At 39.0% G+C, this 16215-nt stretch overlaps 1 pseudogene; it reads left to right on the top strand.

The window, feature by feature from the left end:
• Positions 1 to 5088: 5088 nt before the first annotated feature.
• The window catches only part of LOC129155129 (zinc finger protein 408-like), a 43328-nt pseudogene continuing 32201 nt past the window's right edge, over positions 5089 to 16215 (top strand).

Below are 16215 nucleotides of genomic sequence, written 5' to 3'. Positions count from 1 at the left end.
CACACGATCGTTCATGTCCGCACATGTTCTCTACTTTCTGTCTTATTTGTGCTTGAAGCGCTCTGCCACTGCGGAGCTCATCACCTGTGTTGCGGTGATTTCACCTCACTGAAGCAGCATCGCAACGCGCACTCCGCTTTGCGTTCAGGAGATCTTTGATCTGCTCAAAAGTAACTGATGAGGTGAAAAAGTAAGAATCCAGGCAGCAGTTTTTCTGGAGAGTTTAGAGGCGATGCAGGAAGATGAGAGACAGACAGGACAGGAAAATAGTTAAATAAAAACAAGAAAACAAAACAAAGTGTTGAAAAGTAAAATGTAGGTAGATTTATCTCCACTGCACGTTTTTACCTGTATAAAACAATAAGTTATACACATGTAATATTTATACATCTGACACAATTCAGATCACCTTCAAAACTCAGTCACACACCCAGGGCCGTTTCAAGACATTTTGGGGGCCAAGATAAAATGCAGAAAAATGAGATTTTGCAATAAATATGCAAAATATCTACATATGAATTGTTTTAGAGCCCTTTTATTGGCAGAATCTGATATTAATTTAGTTCTTACAAAAAATGGGTCCCAACATGGTTTGTGTGGCGTTGCCATAGTGTGATGTCATAGGCACAGATCCCCTGTCCTCTTGTTTGGAAATGGAAATATGGTCACTCTATATTAAACAAACTGTCCACCCGGGCTTTTGCGCTGCACAGAGACACTTCGCTGCCTATGACTGAACGTCAGTTGAGAGTCAGTCTCATGCAGACTGACCAATGAAGAGAGGGCCTCAAGTTAAGACCCTCTCCTCATTGGTCAGTCCACACGAGGTGGGTCAAAGGTAACTCTGGCCGGGTTACGTGATGTCATGCATTCAAGTAATGAGTATATTTACTGCATATTACAGTAATATATTCTTTATGTGAGCACATTATGGTGATCCTCGGGTCATGATGATGGGGCCCTTGAATATTGTTGCCCAGGGTACAACAAAGTGTTAATCTGGCCCTGTTTACACCAGGTCCAAAGTTGCACACAAACTAAAAAATATATTTTTTTTTAGTAATGAATAATCTAATTAGTTACCGTCTGCTTTTATCATAACGCCGTTTCTGTTGCTGATAAGAAAATGTGTGCGTTACTAATTCAGCTGCGTGGTGTGTTGAAGCCATCATCAGCTGATAGGGAGCTAAAGAGGCGAATGTTTTCATCCAAGTGCATCACGGCCCGCAGATTCGCTGCTGCACGCGTGGACCTGCAGCTTTGATCTTCTTGGCGTGACAGCGAGACATTCTGAAGGTCCGCTCACCCGTTCACCGCTCAGACGTCACAATCTTCTACCATCCTAGATCATCCAACATCATTCTACTATAACCTGTTTCTGCTCATTTCTTTCGTCCCGCTGTAACACTGGTTACATCAGTCTCAGACGTCATGGGCGCTCAGGTGTTATTAGAACTACCTGTGTGTCATTACCACCCAGCTTCAGCTCTTCTGTGTTTGGGTCCTCCATCAGATTTGTGCTTCTTCTAGTGTCATTTTATAGGACTTTTATTTATTTAGCCATTATTAGATTGCCAGCAACAGAAATGCTACTAAAAACACACAATTATGTGAAGCAAAAAAACTTAGAATACTGTTCAAAATTACATTTATTTTAGTAATTTAAGTAGACTGAGAGACCATTTAAAGGCTCGGGAACCTTACAGGTGTTTCTATTTGCAGTTATAAATTTTAGCTGATTGGGGTCTTGTTAAATATCACACAGTGACCTTTTAACAAATTAATTTCAATAATTCAGTTTTATAAAAACCATTTGGAAATACATTTTATTATGTTCCAGTCATTAGTCATTTATATTTCAGTATTGTAGTCATTTATAGTAAATTAATTAAGTTTAGTTAAGAGGGGAACCCATTTTTCTTGCATTCTTTAATGAAAAAAGTAATGAAATAGTTATTTTTTTTTTTTGGTAATGAGTTACTTTTATAATCTTGTAACTCCGTAAGTAACTGAGTTACATTTTGACAAAGTAATCGGTAACTTATTACGTTTTTAAAGTAACGTTCCCCACACTGTAAATGAGACCCCTGTTCTTTATCAAATGCATAGCACTTTGTAGCGTCATATGGTCAGAGGTGTCTAAACATTTACAACACAGACCAGAATTGCTGTGTTGGAAAGGCCTAGCCTTGAAATCTAGACGGACAGTAGCAGAAGCAAACTTTTTGATGGCTTGCCAGGCTAGAAAAGGCACACGAAATCATTAGACATAAAAAGATTCTCATATGTTCACTTAAAGCGTCAGAGTCTTTGGATTTAAGGGTGAGGGCCTCGAGGGCCGGTATCCAGCACGTTTTGATTTTAACTCTGCTTCAACACACCTGATTTCAATCAGCAGGTAATTAACAGGCTTCCACAGAGCCTGACGAACTGCTGCACAGGCGATTCAACCACTGAATCTAGTGTGTTGGACTAGAGAAACCTAAAACGTGCTGGATACGGGCCCTCGAGGCCCAGAATTGAGTACCCATGGGTTGGCTGGTCTTAAAAATAACTTTTAGTTGATTGTGGTCACTCTTTCTTTAGTCAAGTCGTATAAATGATTCTTAAAAGTCTGCTTTTAGTAAACGTCAGTGAGGATTTTTGGTTTGTTTTACTGTGTAACTAGAAATGGGGTTAATTGCAACAAATACTTTGTATAATGCCTAATCTTTTTTTGTTCAATTGTTTTAAAACTGTTTACATTTTTGTTTCATATAAATTAAATAAAAATGTCTATTTGGGTATGTTCCTGTGTGATTCTCATTCTCACTGATGAAAAGACTCAAACTGTGCTAAAAACGTTTAATCACATCAACATCAGCAGGTGTTAATATAAACATTTACAGCCAAGTAGACAGTTAGATTGCTTCAGTCCATTTCATGTTGTTTCCTGCTGTCCATGTGGAGGAGCTAGAGGGACATTTACCTCACTGTCACCCCTGGAACCCTGAAAAACTCTTGTTTACCACAAAGGTTGTAATTAGAGTCTTACTTAAGGAAGATAAAGAGTTATTGAACAATGTTCAGAGCAGATGAGTCACTGATCTGTTTGATAAAATACATTTCCACATCAGCATATTTTAAAATCACTTGTTTGAAGCTTTGTGAGCAAAAACTCCAGTCAGCAGAAAATAAAACTAAACCAAGATGGAAAAGATGGAGAAGACTCTGAGGAGAAACAGTTTCTTCATCAAGTAAATGAAAAACCAAGCAAGAGCATAAAATCATTGCAGCACAGTGGTTAAGTAGGAATATGACAGCCCAGCTCATCCAGACCTTTGTTGTTCCTACTTGGTGGAGCTTTATGTGCGGTGAGGGATGGGACGCATGCAGAAAATACCCAGAAGCTACAGACTGTGGATATCTTATTAAACTCCTGCTCTTTTAGTGTACTGATTCAAACAGATTGAGCCTATAAATCTTAAATGCATCTCAAAAACAATTATAAACACTAAATTAAAGATAATAAGATAGGCGCTTGATCCCTGCAGGGAAGTGACATTGTTATTGTTTTATTTAAAGGGACAAAAGAAAAGCCGTATTTTGGCTAGAACGTATAATGACCGTGTGATAAAAGAGACCTTGAAATGGATCAAAAGAAAAGACAGAAGAACCAAAAGAAGATATGAAACTGAGAATGCTCAAATTGTTAATCTGGTAAAAACAACTAAAGTATAAAGGGACGTGTGCGTATGTTATGAACCAGAAGTGAAACAAACCAACCTGATGGGGTAATGAGGAAACAAGGCCAATTAAATAAAGAATGATAAAGTGAATACAGAATGAACCTCCTTCATTAATTGTGTGTGTTGGATATTAATCTGGCTCAAGCCTCACATTTATTTAATAACTGGTTTTCAATTTAAGTAAATTCAAATATTATTTTTTGTAGCCTCAAATCATCTCAATGAGTTCTATATTTAAGTACAATGGCAAGATTACGCAAATACAGAGACCTTCATCAAACCCTGATCAAATCACATTAAAGGAAGAAACAGCGTGGGCTGTAATAGGAATATTCACTAGCACTTTGCCTAAATAACAATGAAAAATGTTTCAAGATTTGATTTGATAAGAGCCAAATTATCAGGGAATAGAATCCTAACATCAGGTGGACTGTTTTATTACAAATGGCCATTAATAAAAGCACTAAAGCATGGACATACAAGTGTAGTCAATGTTTACTCACATGTTGCAGCCTGTTAATGTTGTGGGGAGTGTATGACAAAATTCAAAGAAACCAAAATCAAAAGTTAAATATTTTTAATTACTCTGGCGGCTATTTGACCGCTCTTCTTGGCAGAATCAGTAGCGTTAATTTAACTTGTGGTTTCTTGGCACAAACATGTCTTTTTAGCAAAGTTTCCAAACTTTCTAAAGTTTATGGCCATTCCGGAAGCTTAAGTCAGCCTGTGTTATCCAGTCGTGTTTCATGTGCTTGGGGCCATTGTGCTTTTGCATACCCCATTACGTTACCACCACCTAAAAATAAGTAAATGTGACCAAAATAACTTAGTGTGAGCTTAATCATTAAATAATTATTTTATTCTTATTCTGATTAAACAATTTAGAGTGGCCATATCATTGAAAATCCACTTTTTGGAGCTTTTTACCATGTGGTATTGTTATTTTCTCATGAAATGATTAAAGCTGGGTTTATTTTTCATTTGGGTAGGAATAGGCCATGTGGCCTAAATCTGTATCACAATATAGTATTTTCTTTTATTCATTTTTGCCAAAATGACTATTTTTGAACATTCTCACATAGAAAGAAAACAATCTTTTATATAGCGCCTCTCAAGATAAAAATCACGAGGTGCTTCACAAAAACAAAAAAATGAATGTACCCAAAAAATAAAAGTATAAAATGATAAAAAATAAATTATTACAAAAATGTTTAAAAGAAGAGAAAAAAACAAATGTAAGGAAAGCTGCCGTTTTATCGGAGAGGGCGTAGTGCCAGTTCTGTTTCCAAGGACACTTTCTTCTCATTCGTTGTGTCATTGTGGCCAGTGATGCATTGTAGGTTACGTTATGAATGGATGGAGCTCAGGCCGCTGGAGGTGAGGTTGACTAAAACAGACTGTTTAATTTCTGGTTACAAAGACATGACTAAGGACCAAGGATAGAACCCTGTGGCACACCAAATTCATGATCAGGAAGGTAAAGAGGCGATTTCCAAATCCTACACACAAGAAATGCATTTAAAAAAACATTTTGCATTTTAGGAGGTGGAAATATGTGTTTTATTTCATCATAACCTAGAGAGTTTTTATGTTTTTATTGGACAGCGGAAAGCATGGATGAAATTAAAGAGGCCGAGGCTGTAATAACCAAAAAGACAAAAGAAGGACCAAAGAAGAAAGAGTTGAAAAGTCAGGATGAGGAGGAGGAACACAGCTGCTTGAGGAGGAGCCACCCAATCACACTTGGGAGGAAGAGGAGAATTAAAATCATCCAATCCAACCAGAGTCCTGAGTGTGACATCCAGCAAGACATTCCTTCAGACACAGCAGATGTTGGACACTCAAACGCTGTCCCTTCAGACAAAGACACAGACGACTCACTCCCCGCATCTCTTTCTGTCCGCTGCAGCTCTCGTCTAGCTGCTAAACCCCGACGAGTTCACAGTCTGTCCAGCAGAACTCGACACCCCCCTGCTGGATCTGACTCACCCAAACAGAATGAAGAGCAGAGCAAAGACTCAGCTGAAGGCCTAGATGTCTCTCCATCACACCCTGAGTCCGTTGTCACAGCTTGTCCTGCTGAGAAGGTCTCTGAGTTGCAACCGGAGGTCCGAGAGAGGCGGTACAGCTGTTCCAGCTGTGGTAAAAAGTTCTTCCAGATTGGTCACTTGAAGAAACATCAGTTTAGCCACACTCATGAGAAACCATTCACCTGCCAGGCCTGTGGGAAACACTACACCTCAGCAGAAAGCTTCAAAGCCCATCAGGTACAGGGAGTGGTGGTTCTGTGGATTAGTAAAACATGTATTTTTATATTGATTTTCTCTCCTCTCATTTAACTTTAACATGGATGTTCTGGTCAGAGTCATGTCAAACAACTTGGGCCCCATATGGGTTTGGAAAATTGATTTAATCCAAAAAAAAAAAAAGCCCCAGCTTCCAAACTTTTGTATTTTTTCAGTGGCTCAGGTAATGTCTTTGAAGTGATGACACAGAGATGTTACGAGATCAAGCTGAAGGCTGATGTATTAACTGGAACGCTGTAAAATCTCAGAGATGTCATTTCTTTTCTTTCCCCAAGAGTTTAAAAATATTTTTATTTGCTATTTTCAAAGAACAACATAAAGGAGAAGCATGAAACAAATGAACAAAGAGCAGAGTTCAGTAGTCAGAAATCAGACAAGCCGCTGCTCAGGTGATATCCTCATGCTATAGTGTAGACATAAATAAGACATAAGGTTTTCTGTCATGCTAGACTAGATGCTCCATTAATAATCTGCACTTACCAGAAAGTATGATGAGGCCCAAAATGTCAGAACGTTAACCAGATTCCTGTGATTAGCACAGTTAATAAAGGAGACAGGAGAAAAACTGCCCATTATCTTTGTAAAGGTATCAGTTCTTTAGACGCAACGTGAAGAGACCGGTTTAAACTTTTAGAAATGGTCTGATGATAAATTCACTCTTATGTAAGGGTTAGGTTGTGATGCCCCAGATTATTGACAGATTACGGATTTAGCATTTTCCCAAACACCTTACCTACTTGGAATCTTAATTCCAATTCCCCCTCCCAGGTCGCTCCCAGTATCAAGGCCTAAACCTCCCTAGAGAACCTTAGAAATAGTTCTGGCATTGTAGAAGACGACACATTTCCACTTCAGTTATAGATAATTGCCAGATTTATTTTAATATTATGTGATTCATTATTGTTTTAAATGTCATTTTTAACTTCTTTTATTTTAATAATTTCTGGTCAAACGTCATTAGATTTTCAACATTAAAAAGATCTATAACGTGGATTTCCATGTGAGAAATCCTGAGTGAAAAGTCCTTTATAGTCAGGATTCTTAAAAAATGATGAAAATGTGGATTTTATTACTCAGATCTTCCATCATCTTATTTGACAGCCCTCTAGGCCAGTGTTGCTTGTTACTGAAATGAAAGGAAAGATTTTAACACAAACCAGACTCAGAACCAGAGCACTGGTGTACTGAAAAGATTGACCTCTCCCTTGTTAAAAAGCCCCAGCAGGAAACCAAAGAAGAATCAACACTCACAGCAGTGGGGCTGATCCATATTACTTAAAATAATAGAGGATTTGCTTCCAGATGAGTCACCGCGGTGAGCGTCCATTTTCCTGTCCCAACTGTGAGAAAACCTACTGTCTGAGGCGGGACCTGCAGGAGCACATGGTCCTGCACACCGGAGAGAAGCCTTACACCTGTGAGAACTGTGGCAAGTCTTATGCACGACGTCCTTCCCTGCGCGTTCATCGCCGCCTCCACTGCAGCAAGATGAGCTACACACAGTCTCCAAAGGTCATTTCAAATCATACCAGCTTTATTAAAGGGGCCATATTATGGAAAATCCACTTTTTGGAGCTTTTCACCATCTTCTATTGTCATTTCCTCATGATAAATACCCCTAAACCCTTTTTTGACTTCATTCATGCATTTTCCTGTCTCGGCTGCATTTGACTGATGTTACGATTTTTCCTACATGCAGCAGAATGTAACCCATTTGCGTCATCTGGCATTTCTTCTCCCCCTGAACCTGTTCTGGTCTCGTTCCATTCGTCCTGTCTACAAAGATGCATGTAATGGCCAGCTCAGGATATGTGTTAGACGACATATTTTGTAACAGACTCAGTGGACCAGCGGTTAGAGTGACAGGCTGGCATGTAGTTTAGCGCAGGCGCGCCTCCTGATCCCGGCAGTAACTTTTTTCTTCTATCTTTAGCTACACTTGCCAGTATTATGTTTTCCACTCTTTTTCCACTGTTTTTTCTTTGTTTGTTTAGCCAATGTGAGTCCATATGAAGTGAGTCGGAGTGTCAAATAAAATACTGCTTTGAAATGACCAAATTCAAAGATCTTTGGAGACACAACAAGTATTTTGCAGATAACAATCAATGAAACTAAAATGTAAGTAAATTTGCTGACCATTAGGTGTGTCTTTATGGACAGGACACATGGTTTTCACAGCGGCGTTTTGTCCCCAACACAGAGATAATTTGTCAGAATATCCACTCTGGTACTGGTGCAGATTTTTTAATGACTTTCAGACTAAAACATTCTCAACCACGGCATGAAATGAATCGCTCTATACTCGCAACTCTGAAAATCTGGGCATTAGTGGTCTACTTCCAGGGGAGACAGGTTTCAGATCTGAGACTAGATTCATGGGGAGGATGACACACTCAGTTTCCATCCTCATGTCTGCAGGTCTTAACTTGCACATGAGACAGGAAAATACATGAATGTAGGCAAAAATGGGTTTCATGAGAAAATAGCAATATCACATGATCAAAAGCTCCTAAAAGTGGCTTTTCTTTGATATGGCCCCTTTAAAGTCATCAGAGATGCTTGCTGCAACTTGTTTTTTGTTTGGTCTCCCAGGTGCAGTGTTCAGTCTGCTCCAAGTTGCTGGCCAATTCGAATTCCCTGAGGAACCACATGAAGCTCCACACGGGAGAAAAGCCTCACATCTGTCAGCAATGTGGGAAGTGTTTCAGACAGAAAGGTATGTAAGGTGTGATCCTGCAGCTGCAGCAATCCGATCAGCAGTCAGCTGTGATCATTCTGATGGAGCTAGACATTTGTCTGACAGTTTATCTTGTTTAAGGCCGCCATGTTTGACCTGTAAAATAATCTGGACATTAAATCGGTTCAAAGGAAAACTCTTAAATCTGTATATGCATGAGACATATTTCATAGGTGCCAACAAGCAATCATAATAACCACGACAAACAAAATAAATAACAAATGTTAAAATATGTAAAAATGAGCTAGGTTAAATTAATGGTTCAGATTTTGTAAGAGTTTTAATTGTTATCCAAACCTATGTGATTGTTTTTTTTTAATTCATCCTCAACAATAGGACTAAATCTAAATGCAGTTCACATAATAGCATCAAGGCTCTTTAAATAGAATATATCGTATTTTCCGGACTATAAGCCGCTACTTTTTCCCACGCTTTGAACCATGCGGCTTATAATGAGGTGCGGCTTTAGTCAACCAGAAAGGATGTATGCTAGAAAGTCTAATGAAAGAATGGTTAAAGGAGTGCTACGGAAAGCACCCAGGATGATTTTTTCACAGTAAAACGGCGCTGCGTGTTTTCCCAGCTTCACCCCGGGATGATGACAGCAACACGGAGAGCGACACTAACATCGCCACAGAAAAGGTATGTGACTAAGCTCTTCTGAGGCTGTTCAAGTCCGACACTGAAGAAGATGACTTCAATGGTTTCAGTGCGCAGGAGGACGATGAATAAACGAATCAATAACTTTTCTGCTTTGTTTGTTCAGTTATGTTCAGTTAAACTATGTTTTCAATTCAGTAGATATCTGCGGCTTTTAGCCCGGTGCGGCTTATATTGAGGTGTGCTCTATAGTCCGGAAATTACGGTAATAGTCTTTATTGTCATTATGTCCAGAGGCACAAAAAAAATTAAGGGTATTCTCAAATGGTAAACATGGATGTTTCCACATCTGACTGTTCATAGACCAATGTCACATGCATTACTGTTGAAGAGGATGGGTTGTATCCCTCCTGACAAAGATGTCGTCTCATTATAAACGCAGCTGTCCAGCTGAAGCTCATTCTCTTCATTCCATATGGAGCCAGTCTCCTCCCCTTGAGGTCAGCTCATGGGTGCCCTGAACAAAAATGAGTGGAAGTGAATGAATGGGGCTCTGAAACAAATTTTCTGACCTGCTGTGCCTTACGCCCTGAATCATATCTGTTATACTTCCATTTAAATGAATAAAAATGTGTCTTTAAAATTCACTGACATTAAAGGGACTTTACGGAGTTTTGAATTTTTATGCTCGCGATTGCCCCCTCAGGCCAAAAGCGTAATGGCAGCTTCAATAGTGGGTTCATGCACGAGGCGTGCATGCTGTACGTGCACACTCCTTAACAAAAATAACAGCTGAGACAGTCCCGTGTGTGTGTGTGTGTGTGTGTGTGTGTGTGTGTGTGTGTGTGTGTGTGTGTCCCGGAGGACAGAGGACAGGAGAACGCGCAGCTAATTAATTAAATAATCTGGTTATGTACCTTTCTCTTCAGCACAGCCGACAAAGGTTTAAGATGGGTCAGTCCTGCATGCTCAGATGATTCCCTTCCGTTGCTTGAAAAATTGTTCCAAAATGAAAGTTGAACCCACATCTTTTTTATCTGTGAATTCAATGCCATTCGGCGAGTCTCAAATAAAAATGTGGGCATCTTACTGTAAAAAAATATACCATTAATGTAAATAAGAAACTCTAAATAAACTGTGTTCACATCTAGAATTGAACCCAGGTCTTCTGCACGAGAGTCCGACATTTTACTAGGTGAGCTAAAGCGCCAGTGACGTCTTTGTATCAGTAACTTTTATATCCTTGATGACAGCTGAAACAACTTTCAAAGAACGGTTCGGAGCGAAAGTGGCTATTTTGTTGCTAATTTGCAGGAAATATCTAGACGAAAGTTCTACAGAAAGTAGCTAAGGGTCCTCAGAAATGTAGCTAGCTTTGTCACTAGGTGTTAGGAACAGCGACAAAGTCACTGAGTTGGCACTGCCTCTCTCTCTGCTGCTAAAGCTACTGATAGCAAATGCTACGGGCGATGCCTGAGCGTGAACGCGCATGAAGCAGCCTGCTCGACCCGAGCATCTCTCTTTTTCTGTGATTTTGCAGAAAAACAGGCAATCACAGTAAAAATGCCAGGGCTCATTCTACAGGACCAGGGCATTGCTGGAGAATGTATGAAGAAGAAATGTATTATTTCTATACATGTTTTGGCTGTCAAACTTCCATAATGCCCCTTTAAATTTGAAATCCATGGCACATATCAAACTGGATCAGAAAACAAGTTTTATTGCTCCATAGACTCTAAATCATTGTTTTGACTGTAGGGGACCCATGGACCAGAAGTAGATGGCTGTGACTTGGATGCAGATGTAGTGTAATAGTTTATGCTCTTTTATGAAAGAGGAACCATTCTACATATTACTTTGAGATATAAATTTTAATAAATTAATAACCAAATTTTATAGTTTTAAGAAGACTCAAAGGTTGTTTTCATCGATAAACTGTCGATAATATCCGTGGGTCTGTGTTTCAGTTCAATGAAGAGACAAGTTTGAAAATTAAAAGTTTTAATTCTTCAAATTAAACTAATGATTTTTAAATGACAAGCATAGGAAACAACAATCAACATTGGCAACTTTGTTGAACAATCTTAAACAGTTGATATTTTAAACTTGCTCAAATAGACCTTGTGTTGAATGTGTGAAATTTAATAATGAGGTGAGATGAAGGCATGTGTGCGTCTGATTTTGCTTCAGGAAGAAACAGGTGTCTGAGTGAAAAGTGATGGGTTGAATAAAGGTTTTGTTGGAAAAGATGCATCAAACGCTATCTATTGTGTTCTGCCTCACCGTACGAGGACCCTCTTTCAGATCCGGAACGTCCCAGGAGGATGTTTCATCCAGGACACACCTTGGCTGGCAGAGGAGACGAAGGTGTGCACCGATCCGGTCCAGAGATGCCCTCGGTACACGTGATGATGAAGCGTTTGCAGATGCGCTTTCTTAAGTTTAAATTACTCCGAAAATCAAAGACTCTGGACGAGTCTGCATTAGCGGTTGCAATTCAGCTATTCCTGTCTGGCTTGGCAGGAACAGCGTGGGGGGGGGGGGGGCTCCGTTCCTCCGTTAGCGGTTGTTCATACGTCCTCTCTCTTTCGTTGTCAAACCCCGAACTGAATCATGAACTGAAAACTTACCAAAAGCCTTTCTCTTCTCAAAGCAAAACTTGTGCGTCAGAGCAAATGTGTTTTGGAGTTTACTGTGAAAGTTTTTGTGTGTGTGAGTGTTTGAGTGAGTGTTTGTGTGTGTGAAGGTCGTTTCCAAACATCCTCAAAACATTACTTAATTAAGCATTGATTCATTAGTTATTATGATTACCCAAAGCATAATAATCATTCATTTGATTAAAATACATTTATAATGAGTACAATGGTAAAATGATTATTTAGCATTAATAAACAGAGGAAGTTTAAGACTTTGTTATGTTATGACTATCTTCCATGAGAACGCATCTTCTGGCACTGCAGGTGTTCAGATGTTATGGTTTGCAGCAGACTCTTGCAGACTTTATGTCGGCAAAAGTGGGTTAAAGTTCTGCGTGACCCAGCTTTGACCCAGCCGAGTCAAATGAAACCTTTGGCACAGAAAACCCATATTTCCTCACGTTAAACAGATCCTACTCACTCCCAGGAGTCCATAAATATTGTTGGACTAAATACCAGAGGTGGAAAGAGTACTAAAATTTCCTACTTAAGTACGAGTACCAATACTTTGATCATTTTTTACTCACGTACAAGTAAAAGTACTTGCCTAAATTTTTACTCAAGTAAAAGTAAAAAGTATCGTATATAAAATGTACTCAAAGTAAGTTACTTAAATACATTTTTGTCATCATCAGTGCAAAACCACAACACCAGTTCACAACACGCTCATGTGTGCGCGCGCACACACACACACACACACACACACACACACACACACACACACACACACACACACACACACACACACACACACACACAGAGAGTTTGATGGAAGGATTTCTATCTAATCCGTGAGAACAGGACGTGCACATTGATTGGATGAGATTTTTCTAGGATTGTACGTTTCAATTGTGATTAAAATTATTCTTTATTTTGAAAAAAAAGTTAATTTTTAGATGCCATCAGTATGTGAGGTATCTCAATGATTTCATGAAAAACTCTAACATGAGACTGTGCTCTAACCTGTCACATAACAAGCTAAGTGAAAGCCAAACATTTCAGATGGACCGTATGACAGCTGTTAACGTTGGCCCTGCCCTACTTTACCTCTACATTACAGTTCCTTTATCCATGTCCATGTAGAGCTCCTCTCTGACCTTCATGCTTATTTAGAGCAGCTGATTTTTAAAGTTAGCAGAGTTCATCCTTGGTAGTGGGTTCACTCACTCAGTTAAACCTTCACCACTGAAATCAGTTTGTTCATTCCAATCCTCCTAAATAATCCTCCAATCATCCAACTGGAATCCTTAAGGGTCCCGTAACGTCCATCCTGTCAGAATACACCTTGGGAGCCCAGGTGTTACTAGAACTAATGGTGTCTCCTCACCAGCATGAGCCTCCAAACTGTGAAGGTTGGTCTCCAAACATGAACTTAATTCATGCATTTATCTCCTCTTGTAACACTTTAACATGTTTTAAAAGGCTTGTATCATGATATATTGTACCTATCTTTGGTCTGGGAGGTAAAACATAGAATATTATCATGAACACTGCAGAGATGTCATTATTTATGAAATAGAAGTTATTTTCCTGAGCCATTACTTCAGCCAAGATATAAGATGCATGGATTTCATGAAACCATGCTGCCTCATGCAGTCCTATATGTGTAACACACACACACACACACACACACACACACACACACACACACACACACACACACACACACACACACACACACACACTCACACACACACACACACACACACACGTACACACTGCAGCATGTTAAAATCTTCTGAATGACTAATTAAACTACATTGAACTACTTTTGTAATAATTTAATCTCTTATTCTGGAGTAAAATAAAGAAACAAGCTAAATCATCATAAATCTGTGGCATCAAGGAGCAACTTCTGAGTTCAAACACAGGGATGGAGCACAATGTTTACACCTGAACAGTATCAGGATGTTTTAACTCACATATGCCTGCTGGTCTTCTGTTTTATGAGCAAAGTGCTGAGAATCCACTTGTTAGGAGCGCTAAACGTTATTTTGCCACTTCCGTGCAGAGCGGTTGGGGAAACACATTTCAAACATGGAACCGAGTCCGGCTACAGAGCCGAGCAGAATTCTGATGACGTCACACCGGTGCGCAAAGGTGCGGGTTCCAACCCACAGGAGAGGAGGGAGAGAGGAGGTAAACAGCGAGTGAATCACAGGGACTATGATGTCTTTGAGCAAAAGTGTACACCCATGCCCCCCACGGTTTAGACACAGCGCTCATGCTGGTGTCTCTTTCTGTTCCTGCTACACGCAATGTTTTTAATTTATTAAGCCTATAATTTATTTTTACTCAGTAACGGATATGATTTAAAATGTAGCGAATTACAATTCTTTTTTTAAAACTTACTCAAGTAAAAGTAAAATGTAACGTGATGAAGTACAGATTTTAAAAACGACTTCAAAAGTATAAATATACAAAAAAAGCTACTCAATTACAGTAACATGAGTAAATGTAATTCATTACTTTCCACCTCTGCTAAATGCACATTACAATGGGATAGCTTCTTTTCATGTGCAACGCCTTGTTTAAACAAAGTAAGGCAAAGCGGATTAGAAAATAGCTTTTTAACCCCATTGACTTGCGTTCATTTTTTTTTTTTTGTTTTTCTAGGGACCCATGTGCCGACTGGAAAGGGAGGGGAGACTTAGGCTCCCTATAATTGACTTGCTTTGGCTGCCATCTTGAATTTGGTTGACTCCAAACATTGAGCAATCGTTGATGCACATCTTATCATGACTCAGTGTTTGTTAAATTAAATTATGAGAATTTATGCACGCATACACACACACACGCACACACACACACACACGCACACACACACACACACACACACACACACACACACACACACTATTAGAAAATTATGGTAATTTGATGTTGGATGATTCATCACTGACAGCCAAAAGTACTTTTAGTTAATATTTCTTTTATTTAAAAATGGAAAATAATGCTAGAGGACAGTTGGTAGCTTCAAAAGCATTCATAAAATGTTAGACTCAGTAAAATGTCAATATTATCATGTATATTATTGCCATGAACTCAGAATAAGATTACTTGTGTAAAAGTCACAGTCAGCTAGAAATTTACCAATGTTTTCTTATATAAGTAAACATATCTGCTTCAGGAGCGTCTACGTGTTTTTGTGACATTCATGACTTTAATTAGTTTTATGAGCCAAAGCAGCTGTGAGATTGTTATTGTGTGTATATAACTAAAGAGCTGATAACCTTGACTGATCTCTGCAACCTCAAAAGACACTTTTTTCTATTTCTGATGTGATTTGCTGCTATGATACTTTATTAGGAGGAAAACAACTTAATGAATAATTTGGATGCATCTCCCCTTTGATTAAAAGGATGATGGTCTAGACGGTTGCTCCCCTTATAAATGCCTCTCCTTTCATATTATCTTCCTGTCATCAAGTAGATAGTCAGTTTTCCTCTCTATAGGAACATCCCAACAAACATTGGTCTGACGCCGACGTGGTGTCCACGTCCAAAAATGGTCGCGGTAGGATGGCCCGAATTTGTAAAAAAAATTAATTAATTAACAGAGCATGTCTCAGAAATCCATTCAGATACATTTGTATGTGCCTACAGTTATTTGTATAATTATTATTTTGACAATTACTTAAGTATAGTTCAACATAGCATTCCAGCAAATATTGGTCCAATGGCAACGCCGTGTCCACGGCCAAAAATAGTCGCGGTAGGACCCTACAAAACATTGGTCCGGCGGAGACGTGGTGTCCATGGTCAAAAATGAGGACGGTCCAAATAAAAAATAAAAGTTAACATAACATTTCCTAAAAATCCACTCAAATTTGTAGTTACATGTTTAATTGTTACGTGTAATTCACGTCCAGAAAAGACGTCGGTTCAACTTTCATTTTGGAACTATTTTTCAACTATGATGGGACCGACATTGTTTCACCATTGATTAAACGTCCGAATGTTTGTTGGGATGCAGCAACTTTGGCGACACATTAAAGAGATTTGAGCAAAAAATCTTAAAGCTTTTCAAAATAAAACAACACTGAAGATATTTTCTATTTTGGTGCAGACGTTTGCTGACCTCCTGACTCTACTTTTCATGTTATTATTACAAGGTTTGTTATTATCTCACTCATAAACAAGATTAAC

This window comes from Nothobranchius furzeri, chromosome 9, assembly GCF_043380555.1.
Source record: "Nothobranchius furzeri strain GRZ-AD chromosome 9, NfurGRZ-RIMD1, whole genome shotgun sequence".
Lineage (NCBI taxonomy): Eukaryota > Metazoa > Chordata > Actinopteri > Cyprinodontiformes > Nothobranchiidae > Nothobranchius > Nothobranchius furzeri.
This window is presented reverse-complemented; position numbering and strand designations above follow the sequence as displayed.